This window comes from Peromyscus maniculatus, chromosome 3, assembly GCF_049852395.1.
Source record: "Peromyscus maniculatus bairdii isolate BWxNUB_F1_BW_parent chromosome 3, HU_Pman_BW_mat_3.1, whole genome shotgun sequence".
Lineage (NCBI taxonomy): Eukaryota > Metazoa > Chordata > Mammalia > Rodentia > Cricetidae > Peromyscus > Peromyscus maniculatus.
Genome location: NC_134854.1, coordinates 125,854,151 through 125,867,475, shown reverse-complemented (window position 1 = coordinate 125,867,475; position 13,325 = coordinate 125,854,151). Strand labels below are relative to the sequence as shown.

General features: G+C 37.4%; 1 protein-coding gene across 11 annotated transcripts in view; it reads right to left on the bottom strand.

Moving 5' to 3' along the window:
- The window catches only part of Chl1 (cell adhesion molecule L1 like), a 208,306-nt gene that overhangs the window by 192,699 nt on the left and 2,282 nt on the right, over positions 1-13,325 (bottom strand). The gene's annotated exons all lie outside the window — the stretch shown is intronic.

Genomic DNA, 13,325 nt, shown 5'->3' with positions numbered 1-13,325 from the left:
GAGGGGAAAGCAGTAGTCTGGAGAAGTTCCTACAGTTATCTATCCTGGACCCACATTCTCCTCTGTGCTTCTACAACACTACAGGTAGACAGATGTAAGAACTGTGGTAGTGCTCCACACATCAACCTCCTTTCCATTATAGCTGTGTTTCTGCGAGCTATAGGCAAGGGATTCCTACAGTCATATCCATCATCATTTCACAGCAAACTTCCTACTTCCACTACACTGTGGCTTACATGACCACAGAAAAGGGGACAGTGACCTCTACTCTCTCCCCTATGAAGCTTGCAACCCTTGGCAATCTAAGCAGTGGGTCTCTGGCATGGAGAGTTCACTGTGAATAGCCTTTGGAATCTGCTAAATGATTTCCTGGTTGTCACAAGTACAAACCATTTCTAAGAGAAATGAAAAGGAGGAGGGGTGAATATCAACAGACCTAGGGGAAAGAACCAGAACATCTCTCCCAACTCAAAAGTCTTAGTCTACAGTGCGGCAGCCAACACAGTGTCCCTGTCTCTCACCTCATCTCTGCTCTTTCTAGACAAAAACCATAGGCATTTCATATAGCCAGAAAAGCATGTGCTGAGCATTCATGAAGGCCTAAATTCAAACAAAATAACAAAAATCACACACACACACACACACACACACACACACACACACACACACCAAAAAAAAAAACAAATCAGAAAAGCCTCAATTTTGCCAAAGCTAAAAAATTATTAGCATGTTACTATTCTCAAATCTGATGGTTTTAATCTAGTCAAAATTTAAGGGATTTGGGATGGAGAGATCTACCTTTGGGACATAGCAGCTGGTTTGATAATTTTGTTAAATGAACATTTCTATTTTTTAATTTCTCCCCATTTCCTCTTCTAGAATCTTCCAGCAGGAATACTACAAAGGCACTTTCACTGAATCTTGAGTTTTCAAAACTAGTCTTTAGGAAAATAGTTGAGATTGCAAGTTGGGTTCTTCGATCCTGAGCCATTATGGAGAGAACACCGACCTCACTAAAAAGTCTAGTAGAGAGCTCTTAATGCCACAAGAAAAGCTAATAGAGCATGTAGGCTCCATGTGGCTTTTCTTGCCACAACCTCATACAAAGAAGTCATCTTGGATTACCAGCCCATCCAGGTAACCCCTGCCTAGCGCCATAGGACCTCAGATGTTGCCCTGCATGAGAGGTCAACCAACTAAGTTCTGCCTGAATCTCTGACCTACAGTGTCATGATATTTCATGTTTTTAGTTTGTAGCTGGAGCTTTCCTGTGTCCAGCCGGCTCCTGCAGCTGCTCAGACCCAAGTAAACACACAGAGACTTATATTACTTATAAACTGTATGGCCAAGGCAGGCTTCTTGTTATCTAGTTCTTATATCTTAAATTAACCCATTTCTATAAATCTATACCTTGCCACTTGGCTCGTGGCTTGCCAGTATTTTACATCTTACTTCTCATGGTGGCAGTGGCTGGCAGCATCTCCTGACTCAGCCTTCCACTTCATAGAATTCTCCTCTCTGCTTATCCTGCCTGTACTATACTTCCTTCCTGGCTACTGGCCAATCAGCATTTTATTTATCAATCAATCAGAGCAACACATTCACAGCATACAGAATGATATTCCCATCATTAGTTTGTTTGAGATTATCGGATAATTTGCTATATATCAACAGATAAGTGAGAAAGTATCCATTCACATCTTATATGACTGGCTAAATGTCTACACTTGAGACATCTTTTAATATCTCCCTTCTTAACTATCATGATGGCAAGTCTTAGTTTTCAACTTGACTACATCTAGACAACTTGAAAACATCTGGAATTAACAAAAACCCAAGTAGCTGATACAGGTGAGATTGGGAAGTTTTTCCTTAAATTATTTTATGTGGGAAACCCATTTTTTAATCTGGATTTTTTTTTTTGAGGTGGGAAGATCCATCCTTAATCTGGGTCACATCTTCTGTTGGCAGTCTATATAAAAGACATAGAAGAAGGAATCTAGCTCTTTTTGCCTACTTGCTCTTGCTCTTGCTGGAAAGTCTACTGCTTCACTGGCATTGCAGCCTACTTCTTTGGGATTCTGGTGTATACTGAACACCAGCTGAGACATCCAAACTCGTGAACTGAACAATTATTGGATTCTTGGAATTTGCATTGGTTTACAGCCATTGTTGGACTAGCTAGACCACAGCCTGTAAGACATTCTAATAAATCATAATAAATCATATGTGTGTGTAACTATATGGAATTATATGTGTATATGTATATATGTGTGTGTGTGTGTGTGTGTGTGTGTGTGTGTGTGTGTGTGTGTGATATATTCTATAAGTTCTGCTTCTCTAGAGAACCCTGACAAATAAGACTATACATAAGCTCCCAGGTGTTTTTCTTTCTCAGTGACAAACTGCTTGCTCATTTCCCAGAATGAGAATCATATAGCAAATTATATATCTATCAGTAAGGGACATGCCATTTTTTAAAGTTTCTCCATTTTGGTTGAACTATATCAATTCCAGTAACGACAGAAATTTAAAATTCCAGAAGTAAGGCAGCTTGTTTGCCTAGATTCTTGTCTTCCCTGTCCTATCAATCCTCAATAATGGTCAAGCAGGAAAGGTCTTTATCCATCACCTTAACTGAACACTCACTGAATAGCTCTATTAATGGCCAATTGGGGGACCAAAAAAGGAAACATTGAAATATCCTTGCCTCCCCTACTCCTATGAAAACTACAAGAATGGACACACACTCCCACCTCTAACATGAGGACCTGATCTCTCCTCAGAGCCACAGTCATGCTGCTGTGTGTCTGTCTTCTGTCTGTGGTATTACTACCTCACCTAATACATAACTTTTTAGAAAGACAATCCATCTCCATGTACCTCTTGTACACTCCAAACCCCAAACACTGTAATATCTCCTGAATTTAAATTATCTTAATTCATATGGTAAATTCTTTCTGTCCAATTCAACCGACTTCAGAAGTCAATCAAATGAGAACAGTATTTATACAGTGTGGTATCCCTGTGTGATATCAATTTTAAAATATGTGTCACAGTTCACTTGCTTGTGAACAATAGCATCTGTTTTGGATACTTATTAATGCATTGACTCTAAAATGAATTTTTGAAAAGGTTTTGTATTCTGTTGGGGGTTTAGTCTTATTAAGCAGCTGGAGTTCTGGGAAAGAGTTGTTCCACCTGACTTTCAGACAAATGAGATGCACTCCAAGAGGTAATGTACCACAATATATTTCCTTTATTTTAAACTATTTTGTAACATCAGGATCATTAGCCTTATGGTTTTTGAGTTATCCTACCTATTACTTCAAAGGTCTCTTTCTTGATGGAAAGACATTGACTGTGACTTCTTTCTTCTGTGAATAATCCTGTAAGACTTCTCTCATCTGCCCTGACCTGTCATCTACCAAAATCAAACAGATGACTGTGTTCATTCAAATCATTCTAAAATAAAAGCAAATACTGTCTGAGGACGGTTTTTCCATAATAAAACCTGTGCTGTACAGTAATGATTTTTTTCCTCGGAAAACTAGATTTGTATTACTACAAAGTCTTTTCTACTCAAATTTCATGACTGCTGAAAAATCTGAAGGTAGTTGAAGGCCTTGCCATCAATACAGTCCCTGATTTGCTTTTAATTTTTATTCTTATTTGCTGTAGTAAAGTAACTTTTTTAAAGTGAGCATACTTTTGGATACATGTGAGTAGTTACATTACTCAATAGCATCCTGTATTTTAGGTCATCTACAGAGATCAAAATAAATTTTGATTGGGATTTAATACCATATGTTAGTTATAGTAATTTACTCATTTAAGAAATTAGTCTATATAATTCAAACCCTTCAATTTTATTTTTTATAAAGTAGAAGTAGATGTATAATTATTTCAGTTTTCAACTTTAATCTCAGTAATGAGTTGTAAATATGGTGCAACAATCTTCTCTTGTTCATACACACATCTACACTATGAGTCCATTTCATTCTCAGTATCAGTGCCAAGCAATGAAAATGATAGTTGAATTCAACCTTCAAAGATAATAAAGTACAATATACATGCAGATGGGTAAAAAGCCCAGAAGTTAATGATCCATGCCTTTCATAAACTGCAAAAACAAAGGTGCAGCCCAACTTGTTTCTCATGGAGGACAGACCCTGGCTTTCTCCAGAGACAGGTAAAAGACCCAAGCTCAGTACTTAGATGAGCCTTGGAAATGACAGGACACACCATTCTGTCCTTTCTCACCAGCTCTGTATTTGGAGGGGCAAAGGGAGGGGGATGTATGCTTAATTGAGGCAGTAAATACTAGGCTGTAGCAGATTGTTTTACTGTTAAATACAGTAATGGGTTTTTAATGGCTGCTGTCCAAAATTACACTGGAGAAAAATGGTTTATTAGTAATAATAATAGCTGACACCTTTATCTTCAAAGCACTTTACAAATATTGGCTCATGAATCCTCCAACTGCCACTGAAGGGGACGGTAGATGCTGTTCCTATCCTCAATTATAGCTGGTGAAACAGGAAAACAGAAGATAGCTTTTTAAAGGTTTTGTGCACAGATGTCAATTTCCATTTAAACAATTCATATCAATTTTAAAACATGAATGGAAGGCATAGTCTCTAATGGTAGCCCCCACCCACTACACATTTTTTTATTAAACTGACAGTGTTTAAGGTCAAATCCAATTTATTTGACCTTGACTCACCAAGGCACATAATAAGGTTCACCTGAACTGCTTAGTCCTTTAATATAACTTCAAGAACATCAGTTGTGCACAAAATCTATTCAACCTAAATCAATTACAGGCAGAGACTTGCATACAGAGAAAAATTAGACTTTTGAGACCCTTTGATATCTATCTCTTCTGGGAATTTCCAGAGGTCATAAAGAAAAATGGGATCAAGGTCAGTTTTAAAAGTTTAATTTGGTTTCTGTTTTTATCCATTTACTCTGATCTCTACAGAAAATAGAGAACATCTCATATCACAGAACAATAACAAATAACTCCAAATAGTCAATTAATTATTCATGCAGGTATAGGCTGTAGGCTGCAGATGTTAAAGTTATTATTTTTGTTTTTGCTTAGTGCCAAGTCAACTCTCTGAAATTCTTGTCATTATACCATCTCTGAAGGATCCTTTACAACATCACATTTTAAGCTAGTATATGAAATTTGTGATAACTGATGCACTGTATAAAGCAAGTTAAAATATTTATATTCACAACACAGTGATAAACATGCTTTTTGAGAAACCAAGTGCTGTAGTTCTAGAGAAGCAGACAAGGGCTAAACAAATGCCTAATAGCACAAACAGTGGAAGGAGATAGGCTCTCCTGTCTACACAAGACGGAAACAACTATATTCTTAACAACCACTATCAGTTATCCAAAAAAAGGAGCCTGTTGGAGTCAATCAGCATTTAAGAATGCTATTGATTTATGCACACTAAAATACTAACAAATCTGCATTTACTTCTAAATACCCCAACTAAAAGACAAGTTCCCATAATTCCCAAGTATACATTAGCAACTCCTGAAAAAGAGTTACATTTCTTTCCACTTCAGCCTTACATTGATTGACAGATGCCAATAAAGACAGTATTATCATTAGGATCTAGATCATTTTAAACAACACAAGATGGGATGGGGAAATCTGCTCTTTTTAACTATTTATATCTTAATCCAGAATGGCAGAAATGCCAACACTTAATACAGTTGGTTATATATAATACCCAGATATGAGAGAAATGCATGCCTACTAGCATTATAGAGCAGCAGCATTTCTTCAGAAACACAGAAATGATAAACACGGTAGGCAAAATCTCTGGAGAGAGCAATTGTTGGCTTCTACATACAGTGGTACCCAGGATATGGCACAGAAACTACCATGGCAACAAAGGCCTATGAGGTACACTCTTAGGGGGAACATAAATGCCCCCCATGATGTTGTCAACTTGAAAGCATATAGAACCACATAGGAGACAGTCCTGTGGGCATGCTTGTGGGGGGTTATTTTGGCCAGATTAATTGAAGTAGGAGGACCCAGCACCCACTGTGGGCTGGTGGCACCATTCTCTGCATTGGATCCTGGACTTCATCAAGAAAGGAAAGCTAGATGGGTGGCAGCAGCCCTCACTGCCCATTATTTTTTGACTGCAGAAGGAATGTGACCCACTGCTTTAAGTCCCTGACTTCTCCACCATGCCTGAACACAATCCAAATGAACGCTTCCTTCTATGTAACTAAGGTAGTTGCCCCTACCCTGAAAGTGTCTCTCTCGGTGGCCATTCCTCATTCTGACTCCATTACATGAAAGGTTTTAATGCCTCTTTTGACATGGCACCACAGCTAGGATAGGTATGTGCTCTATACAGCTGAAGAAAGACTCTTTATCTACTTTTCTCACATGTGCCTTGAATAACTAGGTACATAACAAGTAAGTTTGAATAGATAACAAGGCAGAGTGCTAGTCTATAGTGAAAACCAGAGCTGACATTTAAGGAGGGCAATGATAGATGCTGTATATTTTTAGGAATGAAAAGTCTGGGAAGAGAAAGGATGCTGAAATGGTATTGTGGCCTCAAATGCAGCACAGAGTAACAGCAAAGAACTTGGGAAAAGGAAGTAGATGTTCCTGACTTTGAGTCCAGTCACTGCCACTTGCCAGCAATCTTGTGTCATTTTAAACAAGGCTCCTACTACTAAACTCAAAATGCGAAATTGTAACAACAGTGCTTTCCTCAAGTTCCTAACATGGAGATTACAAAATACTGAGTAAACATTTGACAGTGGTAGATGGAATTATTTGAGTAGCTTCTACTTCAGCTTTAACCCTACAGCTATCACGAAAAGGTTATTCCATAAATGCTTTATTTGTGGATGGGGGGGGGGTGTCCATATAAAGCTCAGGCAGATCTCGAACTCCTAATTCTCATACCTCAGCCTTGCTTGGACTGTGTGTGTGTGTGTGTGTGTGTGTGTGTGTGTGTGTGTGTGTGTGTGTGGTGTGTGTGTGTATATATATGTGTGTGTGTGTCATATATATATGTGTATATATATGACAACACTCAGCCAAATAAATAAAGCTTCTTAAAATGACTGGTTACATTCACTGACCCCACTCCCCTACCAAACCATACAACTAAGTAACTCAAAATTGAGGAAGTTTCATGAAAATCCATTCTCTAATTGGCCAGGACTGAATTCAACCCTGGAAATGCAAATAGTGATATTTGTAGTATTTTCCTAGATTCATTACAGCCCTCATCAGCTCACAAAGTAGTACCCCTGGATTTGAAAAAAAAACAAAACAGAAAGAAAAAAAGAAAGGAAGGAAGGAAGGAAAGAAAAAATCACCATTATTTGTATGTGTTCTCATAGGTTTCAAATAAGGAGCCAAATAAAGAAATATGAAGGCAATAGCGTAAGCATTCAACTGTGTTATAAATGACACTATCTGAGCTTTCATTCCTATTTTTTCCACTGCCTTGCTGGCTATTTGACTTTGAGTTCACTTTTGGGTTTTTAACATATGAAACAGACTACTTGCTTTCCCTCTTGTGTTAACTACCTTGTTATAAAAGTCAAGGATATGAGAACATTCTCCAAAAAGCATACAGTGCTCACATAATATAAGATATTAAGATTTTAAATGGCCATTTCATGAGTAATTTTCTGAATTAATGGAAAAGCAATTTTGAGTGGTAGAGTCCTCTAAAAGGTCAGTATTTATTTTCTTCCCAACCTTATTTGCAGATGAGATTATTTATTTCTTTTGGATCCATTGAAATGTAAGGCATAATGAATGGATATTGTCATTTTAGATCCTTTAGCAAAGGTCTAATAGTAGTACCCTCTGTTCACAATCAACTCTAATAGCATCATCAAAATCCATTGCATTTTTCTTTTACCCACTTATATTCTATTATTGTGGAGAATGCCCCTTCCCATAGCTTTAGAAACACAAATTGCCCAGCAATGCACCCTTGATCTGTTTCTTTGCTCTCTCCTTGTGTATGTTACTTTGTAAAGACAGGGATGCACCGCAAAGATCCAGAGGTCTAGGTGGCAGTGGTGCTCCATTGCCACTGTTCTTGAGCCTCCACTTCCCACGCACAGGAACCATGGTCCCCAATGTTATAGCAAACTTTTCCTTGGGGAAGGACCTCTGCTCACAAAGCAAACCTGATTCCACTGAAGCTGTCCTTGGCACTTTCCCCACTATTGTATCAGCGCTAGTCTTGGAAAGCAGGGAATGGACAATTTGTTCCGAAGGTTGGGGGCCATATTTGAAGCCCGTATGTGGATATGAGACATCCATCTGAGGTGCCAAAAATGGAAGAGGAAAGAATAACAAACAAAAAGGGCTAAAGATGGCTGGGAATGCAAATTTAACGAGACTTGTTTGTGGCCATTCCAGCAGCCTCTTTAGTTACTCACATTCTATAACTTGGGAGCATCCAAAGTGTACTAAGTTTTTTTGCAAACCTATCAAACCTGATCTACTGTGGACTCTCCTCCATCCTGATCTACTCTGAGAAAGCTTTGCCTCTGCATACTAGGCCCCTTTAGTTTCTGACTGTGGGTCAATTTGGCTACTCTCCAGAAGGAATAGCAGCTGTTGGAACAGGGAGATGGCATTTTCCTGTTACTGGACAGTAGTTACATGCCTCTGTCAAAAACCACAGGTTATACCCAGCTTTTCAAGTGACTTCTGTTTCCACCTTACAATGAAGGCCAGTAGCATCCTCAAGGTTGTAGAACCAACTTGTTGATTTTCCTTAACCCTGTTAAAAAATATGCAGACCCTTATTTAGAATCTCCTCAACTGGCCCTTTGGAATAAGAAATGTCCCAACAAAGGAAAAAAAAAAGAAAGGAAAAATAAAAGGACCAGAGTAAACACAAGAGAAAGCTAGGTTTTACCAAGACCTGACAAAAATCTATGAGTCTTCAAATACCTCAAAGGAGTGTGACATTCAGCCTTCAGTTCAGACCAATGACATTCTCTAACACCCACAATCTCAGGTCAAGTTATATGAATTTTTTTCCAAAATAAGACATGTTTAGAAATCTTAGGATCTCCATTTGAATTGTAAATAGACTACAGTTTGCCCTTCTATTTACCAATGCACAAGAAGATTTAAACTGAAACTCACCTATACAGTAATTTTATATAAAAGCTAACTACTCTTCCTACCTCATAAAAAATCATAAGGTAAAACACATCTGTGTTCAGACCTCAAAAGCTCCAGGCTTCTTGATCTTTAAGCCTGTTCTAAATCTATGAACCCAATGGAGCCATTTAAATTCAGTGTGACTTACTCCATGCATCCACAAAAAATCACAATAATGGCTTCCTTTCTACCATCTTCATAGAGATATTTGGTTGAAAAAATGAAATTATACTTGGTAAATGAAAAGAGTATTTAATATTTTTTCAATGAACAAAGCGTTGTTTGACTCAGAAAGCTTAGTAAGAAAAGTCTCAGAGGTTGTATAAAGCTTTTTTCTTTTCCAACCACACTTCATGACAGCAGAGTAACTGTGAGTCAATACTTGGGCCTGTAGGATATTAGGTAAGACCTATGCAGACCCAAGGCAATCATGGCAGGACACTGGAATCTCACTGCAAGCCCCACAGGTTCTGATTGAATGAATGTAGGATAAATAATGTAAATGGCTCTCTCTAGGCACTTCTCATTTCAGCCACAACTAAGAACCACTACTCTTATATTTTTGCTTGTGAGTCTACCCTTTAACAACTGAGCCATCTCTCCAGGCCCTTTCTGACAGAGACAGAGAAGGTGTGGATGGGGGGGGGGTAGATGGGAAGTGGGAGGCAGGGAAGGGGCAAAGGAAGGGAGTAGGGAAAAGAAACTGGTCTGCATGTAAAATAAATGAAAAAACATTATGTAAATTTTAAAAAATTAAAAGAAATCCCTACTCAGGATCTATGGAGGATCTGAGAGAGAAGCTGTTCATATATGTACATATAATTAATATAGGTAAAATTTGGTGGTATCATGAGTCACAGCTCATATTTGTTCACATGCAAAGGGCTACACAAGCACACATTTATCTTTGTTCCTTCACACATTAAGAATGGTATAGAAGGATGAAAATGAATCAAAAAGCTAGAAATTAATGAGCAGTTATTCAGTGCTACTGAACTCTAGATAAAGTGTCTCATGTAATGTTCATAATAACAAGCTTGCGCTAGGTGGGTAAGCCATTTTTACCAATGAAATCAATCTGAAGTTAAAATGATTTAGCTACAACACCTGTGAGTGGGCCACTTCAATTTTGAACCCTGGTAGCCTGACTACAAAGCCATTGCATTTCATCATCACAACAATGCACTTTCTACCATGCCAGGGACTATAAGAGTTTATGAGGTGCATAAAATGGAACACATGCCCTGAAAGAATTTACAATCTGAAAATGGAATTGTGATGCGCACTAAAATTCATAGGCTGTAGGGGGAAATGGTATGATTATTGTTCTTAGAATTGGAGAAAAGGAGATTATAAGAAGGGAGCCTGTGGTTGTGTAGATTTCTTATTTCTATAACCACTGAGAAAATAAGAAACAAACAAACATCAGAAAGGAAAACATGGTACAACATAGTCAAAGCACAGAATGTATTGATGCATTTTCCAAATTTGATGCATATTATTGTTATCGTTATCTGCCAATGTCACTTGAGGTGGATATTTAAAACTACTTTAAATTTACTCAATTGCCAGTTCAACTGGTGAACCACGAATTCACATCATAACTTGAAGGATTCATCTCACCTCAAATCATTTTACCTCAAGCTCTAGGCTTGGTTCTTATTGAAATTATTTTCATAAACACACCTACACATACATAGTCTTACTGATTTGACTTTCAATTTGTATTCTCTTGGTGGGAACAATTTGTGTGGAAATAAACAGACACTGTTTAGTGAAAATTCTGAAATATGAAAACAGAGTACACTCTTTATATTTTTATTATCTAAACACAATGAAAAGGTAAACAGGATCATTTTTGAATCTACAATACATAAAAATCTCAATTAGTTATGGTCTATTTGTGCATTCACTAAAAACATTTGTTAACAAAACAGAATTTTCTAGTTTACTGGATAAATATACCAGAAGAAATTGCAGAATAATGTTGGGTTGCCAAGCAACCACAGTTCTACTCTCTCTTGTTTGTGATCAATCCGACTCATTCATCAAGCTTCCTAACATACTGCTGGAGAATTCCAACCAATTTGATTTTCCTAGGAAAATTATAGTGACTTTTGGTAACACAATAACACTTTCATTCTCAGAAGATAAACTTAGATGTTCTTTTGATCAAAGGCATGTGTTAATTCATTATTCTCTACATGGTGCTAATGAGAAAGCTATAATTAACTAACCACACAATTGCAATACACATACAATAAACGGTAGCAATTAGTAATGTTTAAAGTGTTAACCAGCCTCCAAAATTAGAAAATGCAGAATCTTTTAATAAATATATACAGAAAAGAGAAAGAACCATATCTAATTAAATTGAGAATTGTTTCCAGTCCCTCCCAAGGGGGAGGGAAGACACGTGATCTCCAAAATGTGAGAGATTTCACTTTAATAGCAGAGAAAATGGCTCAGTGCCAAGTCTACTTGTAGGTAGGCTCCCAGTGCTGGTGAATAAGGTAATCTTTTCTTTCAAAGAATGCTTAGCACAATATTTTCCAGGAATGAATAGAAAGAATATTATGCTTTCACTCATTAGCTGTGTTAACTTAGCATATTGTATGTAAATCACCATAATAATTGCATTCTCTTCAGACTGAATTACTTAGGATGAAGCTGTAATCAAAATGTTCATAATTGAAAATACAGTATTCTCAGAGTTGGTTTGAAAAAAAATATCATGGAACACTGATTGAATCAGAAAATATAGTTCATCACTGCAAACAGCCTTTGTAGAAAGACAAGTTCATCCTCTTGATTACACCTTGACACGTTAATTAGTTCCCCAAATTCAGGGCTCAACACCCTCCAATCTGTCACGTTTTCTGCTGCTGCCCTTTGTCTGGTGTAATAAGCTTTTTCCAAGTGCATGGCTGCTCAAATTTTTAAAGGAAAACAGAAAACGGTGAAAAGTGAAATTTGTGTTTCCAGAGCAGATGACATTCTATCATAGTGTTGGCTGCAATCAATCATGGGGCAAAATAATTTCCAATAAATAGAACATTTAGTGCCAGAGCTCCTGGGAAACAATATGTAAATGATCACATGAATTTCAGACAAGCTGTCACACTAATTCCTCAAGGTCCCTTTTAAAGATGACATACAAACTGTGGAGGTAAATGCTGCCATGCTTACTGAGAAGCACTACTCTGCTCTTTGAACTGGTGCTCACAGTATTTTTTTTTCCAATAATCCCTTCCTATATGACATGACTTCCTCTCTGTTACTTAATTTTCCTTTATCAGTTAAAACTAATAGGACAGTTCTTACTTATTTCCTCAGAAAAGATGAACCAGGCTAGATTATTGCAACAAAGCAATTTTAGGTCTGACATATTTCCTATCTCCAAATATTTCAGGAATAAATATAAAAGCAGGTTTCTATGCAGGTAATGTTTTTCTCAGTGCGATATATCTCAATAAAAAATTCAAAAAGATGTTTGAGGTAGTAGTTTCTACCTTAATTGTCTAAAAATCTACCAATATATGCACATATTTTAGTAAGAAAATGCTTTTTAAAAGTTGATTTAAAACGAGTTGCCTAATTGGGAGGAGGCTATTAACATAAAGATACCAACACATTGTGTGTGATGTGAACTCCTGTTGTCCAATGCCCGATAAGTAAAATTTATACAACCATGAAGCACTTGCAAGTAAGGAAGAGTTCTGTAAGTGTAAATACAATGTGTTAATCTTCATAGTCCTATGCTTCTATGGAGAGGTAGGGACGAGCATTTCCTGAAAGAGATTCTAGTCAGCTGCTATAGCCAGTACCCATCTAGCAATGCCATCTATCTCTATGTATTGCATGGTAGTTTCTCAGGAACATTCCAGTAATGGTAGCAGGACTTACTTTGCCTCAGGAGAGGTGACTCCATTGGAGCACTGAAGACCATGAGAGGGAAGATTCAGTTAACCATTAGATGCTATAGCCAAATTAAATCGTAAAAGCCATAAATAGGTGCATCACAAAGAGACTGAAACTGAGACAAATCCAACTACATCATGAGCAGTTGAGAGATGAGCTCAAATGCTAGATAGAAAATTGTGGAAGAAATTAAATTTTCTTATCGCCA